This window comes from Castor canadensis, chromosome 15 (genome assembly GCF_047511655.1).
Source record: "Castor canadensis chromosome 15, mCasCan1.hap1v2, whole genome shotgun sequence".
NCBI lineage: Eukaryota > Metazoa > Chordata > Mammalia > Rodentia > Castoridae > Castor > Castor canadensis.
This window is the reverse complement of record NC_133400.1, coordinates 14922776-14928775: the sequence shown is the minus strand read 5'-3', so window position 1 is coordinate 14928775 and position 6000 is coordinate 14922776. Positions and strand designations below refer to the sequence as shown.

General features: G+C 39.2%; 1 long non-coding RNA gene across 1 annotated transcript in view; it reads left to right on the top strand.

Annotated features, from left to right (window-relative positions):
• The first annotated feature begins 3170 nt into the window (after nucleotides 1–3170).
• LOC141417370 (uncharacterized) overlaps nucleotides 3171–6000 on the top strand; it is a 189447-nt gene continuing 186617 nt past the window's right edge. Inside the window, exons 1-2 of the long non-coding RNA XR_012441912.1 lie at nucleotides 3171–3312; nucleotides 3682–3831. This is a non-coding gene — a long non-coding RNA (uncharacterized lncRNA). The remainder of the gene's footprint in view (nucleotides 3313–3681; nucleotides 3832–6000) is intronic.

The following is a 6000-nucleotide window of genomic DNA, read 5'->3' as shown; positions in this document are numbered from 1 at the left end:
AATGTGTGAACCAATGGGGTCTAAGAAATATGTTTGGATATGCAAAAACATACTTAATATGCACAGTAGCTACAATAAGAAATTAAAATTTCAAATAAATTAACATGGTTGATGTTTTTGCAAACTGATGCCCTATGAGTCAAAACCAGCCAACCTATTCAGATTTTTGGGCAGTTGGGTAGGAGGGGGGGGATTGTTTATAAATTTTAATTTGAATGTTTTTGTTTAGACAAGAATACTCTGATTCACACAGGCCCTATCACTATTATCTTACGTTAATTTGATTTACATATTTATGTCATCTATAAATCTAAAGATGAGATACACACACACCCCACCCCCTTCTTGCAATGCTGGGGATTAAACCCGAGGGCCTGATACATGCTAGGAAAGCACTCTACCATTGAGCTACCCTCCCAGCCCTAAAGATGAGAATTTTTAGTGGTGTGAGGTAAGGTTTCCTAGACAATTCTGGTTTTTGTTACTGTTATGGGCTTCACTATGTCCCTCCAAAAATCATACATTGAAGTCCTAAACCCTAGTATCTCAGAAAGTAGCCATATTTGGAGATAAGGTCTTTAAAGAGATAATTCAGTTAAAATGAAGTCTTTAAGGTGTGGGCCTGAATTCAGTAACGCTAGTGTCCTTGTAAGAGCAAATTTGGACATAGATGTGCACACACATATAAAAAAGACCTGGTGACGATCTTTTTCTACAAGCCAAGAATACAGCCGTGGGCTGGGGGCAGATGAAAAACAACTTCTTCCTTACATCTTAATCTTGGTCTTCTAGACTCCAGCATTGTAAGAAAATAAATTTCTGTTATTTAACCCACCCAGTCTGTAGTATTTTATTATAGCAAAATTAATAAAGACAGCAACTACATTAGATATTAATCTAAACTTAGGCATTTTTACATTGAAACTTGCTGCCATGTTCAAGTTATTCTGCCACATACAGTGGTAAACAGAGTTTTAAGTAGTTAAGAATTTAGTGTCTGAGGCAAAATAGATGTTAAATATATTCACAAATTATAAATATAAGGCATAAAACACAAATGCCAAATAAGGAATATATTTTTAATTCTATAGGCACTCAAGAAGGAGAGAGTTGACTGTGATCTTGGTCACAAGATTTGTTTGAGCTAAGTCTTGAAGCATTAGTAGGATTCAACCAAGTAGAGGGGAGAAGACATCCAGAATTGGGTATAAAGGCAACTATATGACTACTAATACAAGGAACATTTTTTTTCCCTCCTAAATACATCTAACTTAGGTTTAGCTTTCCTTCTCTGTGTTCTAGTCCCTAAAATCACTACAAATTAATTGCCCAAGTCTTCATAAATTTAGCCACTCCCCCCATGCCAGATAAATAATAGTTTAACTGACATTGTTCATTATAATAATAGCACCCACAGGATACTCTGGTTCATCATTAAGGTCTCTTGGGTTTCTGCTGAGTTGGTTTATTTTCAAATAGTCTATGAAAGCAGTAGGAAACTCATGGAACACTCATGCCATCTTGGGCATTTTATAGTCTCTTGCCTGTTTATCAAATATTGTCACATTATAATATGGCTCCACTATACAGGTGTCCTATGTTTTAAGTGTCTTCTCTTCTTAAGAATGTATTATTTGGTTCATTAATCCTTCATACCTAGGTATACTAGATATTAGGGATTGAACTCAGGGCCCACCCCTTGAGCCACTCCACCAGCCCTTTTTTGTGATGGGTTTTTTGGAGACAGGGTCTCCAAACTAATTGCCCCCTCTGGCTTTGAACCTTGATTCACCTGAACTCTACCTTCTGAGTAACTAGGATTACAGGTGTGAGCTACCAGCGCCCAGATAGTTTTTAAATTTAATGACATTTCTAATCTTCAGGCTGAGGAAATTACTCAGAATGTTTTATCCAAGCTGTTGGAAAGTGTTCATCAGCAGAGAGTTTTGAAGAACTGTAAGGTGTTGGCAGGAACCTAAACATAGATCTAGGCTTTCTTAAATGCTTCCCTCCACCTTAACCTTAATCAAGAAAATTTTCTTGAGAGCAGATTAAGTTCAGTCTTTGAATAGTTCCTCTGACATCTTGGTGACAAAAATTGAACACTTTGTGATTTACTCAAAGAGCATTTGTTAAAGGTGGAAGATTTTATTTTTAAAGCTACAGAAGTATCTGTTCATAGAAAGCTTTTTTTTTCCTCCTATCATTTCAATAATGCTTACTTTCTTTCAGATACTTATGAGAGCCCACAATCCTCAAATGAGATACATGTTGAACCCAAAGCACCATGTTTAACATTTGGGCTAAATTGTTTTAGATTAACTATTTTCCTAAAGAAAGGGGAAGACTCAGCTGAATTAGACTCTTAGAATGGTTGGGCTCAAATCACCTGCACACCTTACCATGTGCTATTAGATTTATGCACAATTAAGAAATTAAAGCATAGAACCTTTGAGAGAGTGTTACAGAAAACAGACAAGTTCACGCTTTTGTCCATCATCGGATTGAGATGGAGTTACAGGGTTGGAAAGTGCCAGAACTTGCTGGGCATGGTGGTGCACTCCTTAAATTCCAGCACTTAGGAGGCTGAGGCAGGAAGATTGTGAGTTCGAGGCCAGCCTGGGCAATGTAATGAAATTGTCTCAAAAAAAAAAAAGAAACAAAAAAAAACCATAATTTTGTAACCCAAGTAGTACCCAATGTTTAAGAACTACAAAATGTATACAGTGCAGTGTTAAAAACTTACATGGTAAAAAGCCACTGAATGCTTAAAGACCCAAATTTTGAACGTTTAAGTACCAGCATGTTGTGTGACAAAGTTGATCACCGAGTTTCCGTATGAAGAAGTATTACCACACGCTTACCTTAGTTACACAACGTGCACATTATAATTGGGCGGGTAAATCGTTTCGAGAGAGAGAGAGAGAGAGGATAAAGGAAACAGAGCTGGCGGCGTGACTCTAGCACAGTCCCGCGGCTACTCGCAAGGAAACGTCTGCGGCCTGAAACTACCTGGTCCACTGGGCAAAGCAGCGTTTCCCGCGGTGTCTAGCCCCCCGGCCGGAAGTCAACTTAGTCTGCGCGCCCGGAAGTCGTCGTCTTGACAACACAGAATCATCCCTTCCGTTCCTTAACCACGCCACCGTATAGACGTAAGGGGGTTTCCGGGCTCTGATTGGCTCACCTGTCTTTCACTCTGGGAGACGTGGGAGAGCGCGAAGCTCTGGAGCTCACATTTGAATTTGTGGCGCTTAGAAGTCGGTGAGGGGCTGAATGGAATTGGGCTTGTTGCTGGAGCTAGCGAACTCAGGGGTGAGCGAGGGAGAATGGCGAGAAGGGCGGAGGGGCGCTGAGTAAGACAGGCCTCCGAAAGATGGGGGACTACAGCCGGGGTTCCTCACTCCGGGACCGGCCCTCGGCTCACCACAGCTCCTTATCGTTTCCATCCTGTCGTTTTCAGGGCGTTTCAGAGATGCCACACCCGTCCCGTTCTGCCCCGGAAGGAAAGCTCCGCCCACCGCTGCCTTCCATGTTCCACAAGGGGCCTCTGCTTCTTTCCTTCCCCAGTTCCATGGTGCTGATGCTCCCTTCAAATACATTTTATGCCCTACTGAACTCTTTCATAATTATAATTTCATTCCGTCACCAACTTAACAGAAACTTTCTACATGCTTTTTACAGTGTGGAAAAAATGGCTCCCAAGCAAGCTAATAAGCGTCTGACCACACCTCACAAATTGAGTCCTTATCAAGAAAGGATGCTGCTGTCCTACTCCTCTAAGGGACAAGTAGTGAAGGTCATGCGGAAAGTGCTTTAGAAAGCGCTGCAAAAGTAAGTTATTGATGGATTCCTGTTGAAAATATAATTCTTCTGTGCTTGGTTAGACCCCTTTGATATGTACAGTTCATGTGGGGGTGATGACTATTCTTCAGACGTTGGAAACTCTCAAGCCAATATGTCTGCTGAAGGATGGTCAAACCCTTACTATAAAAAGTAAACACGGATTGAAAACTCTCTCCCCTAAACTAACTTCTAGGTCTATTGTGGTATCTGCCCCACTCCAGGATACTTAAAGAATTTGGACCATTTCAGGAGATTTACAGATAGCTTTCCCTGCAATCCTCTATCTTATGACTGAAAATCCTCGATTTTCTTTTTAACTTGATAATTCAATATGAACTTCCTTATGCCCCGCCTGTGGAACAGAGGTTCTTAAATTTCCTTTTGTTGGTAGTCAGGGCAGATCACAGACGCCTTTAAGAATCAGAAAAAGATTAAGGAAATGTAGTATTTATATATAATGGAATTTTATTCAGTCACAAGAAGAATGAAATCTTGTCATTTGTAGGTAAATGGATGGAACTGGAGAACATCATCTTTAAGTGATGTTAGCCAGGTTCAGAAGGCCTAAACCCGCATGTTTTCTCTCATATGTGGAATATATACCTAATACAAATATAGCAATGTATGAAAAACAGGTTATGCTAAGGGGAGGACATGGATGAGAGGGGAAGGTAAAAGAAGGAACTTAAGAAGGTGAATATAGTTGATGTAGTCTCTATACAAGAATGAATATAGAATTTTTAAACCTGTTAAAATCACCATAAGAAGGGGACTAAGGTAGAAAGAAGAAAATAGGGGAGATGAACCAATTCGGGTTATAATACATATATACATGGAAACGTTACAAGGAATCTCCCTGTGTAGCTATTGTAAACAAACAAAAATGTCATTTGTTTTTCTTTTACAAAACTGAAGAACAGGAGGGCAGAACAGATCATGCCTAGGGGGGTTGGTACCAGTGAATGGAGGAGGAGGTGGGGAAAGGGCATGAGAGGGTAAATATAGTGCAAATACTGTGTACACATGTATGTAAATGGAAAAATGATACTGTTGAATCTATTCCAGAAATTGGGGAGGGAGGAGATAAAGGAGAATGATAGAGGGGGTGAATTCAAGTATGATATATTATAAAAACTTTTTGATCTATTATAAGAACTTTTGTAAATTCCACAATGTACCCTATCCCAGCACAACAATAAAAAATATGTATATATATTAAAAGCCAGGCACAGATGGCTCACACCTGTAACCCTAGCTACTCAGGAGGCAGAGATAAGGAGGATCTGGGTTCGATGCCAGCCTGGGCAAATAGTTCACAAGACCCTATCTCGAAAAAACCTATCTCAAAAAACGGCTGGTGGTGTGGCTCAGGTTTAGGCTCTGAGTTCAAACCCCAATACTGCAAAAAAAAAAAAAGAAGAAAAAAAAAGTTTAAAAAAGAAATGAATCAGAAAAAGAATTGGAACTTTCCTTTAGAGTAGATACATTATAAGCAAAATTTTATTTCAATTTCATGGAGTTTTAGTCTCAACTTTGAAATATGACCATCTCTAGAAAAGAAAAAAACAGTAAAGAAATATGGCCATCCCTAGGACCCAGTCCAGTTCTACCAAGTTTATTTCTTTTTTGTATGTAAGTAGAAATAATTAAGCAGCAAAAACAGCTAAGTGTTTTACTTTTACAAAATGGCTGTTGCTTTGTTTATGATGTGAGGAATAACTTTAGGTTTTCTTTTTCATTTTACTGTTGCCATTTCAAAAACCATGCCCTATTGTCAAATTTGCTTGACACCAATTTTACGAGTTCTGTTGGAGCCCACCCATATTGATTTATTTACTTACTGTCTATGGCTGCTCTGTCCTACAATGTCACAGTTGATTCCTTGTGACAGGGACTATACAGGCCTCAGAGCCTGCAGTATTTAGTCTCAGTCCATTTACAGAGAAAGTTCTGTTGACCCCTGGACAGGACATCCTTTCGTCATTGAATTGATGTCATATTTTCTGATTTAGTTTTCATATGTGTGCCTTTGTTTTTAAACTTTTCAGTCTGTCTCCTTTGTCAAGCCCTGCACATATAATATAGTGTCTTAAATTATAACAGCTCTAAAATATGACTGAATATTCGCTAGGGTAAACTGGTCTACCATCCTTTATT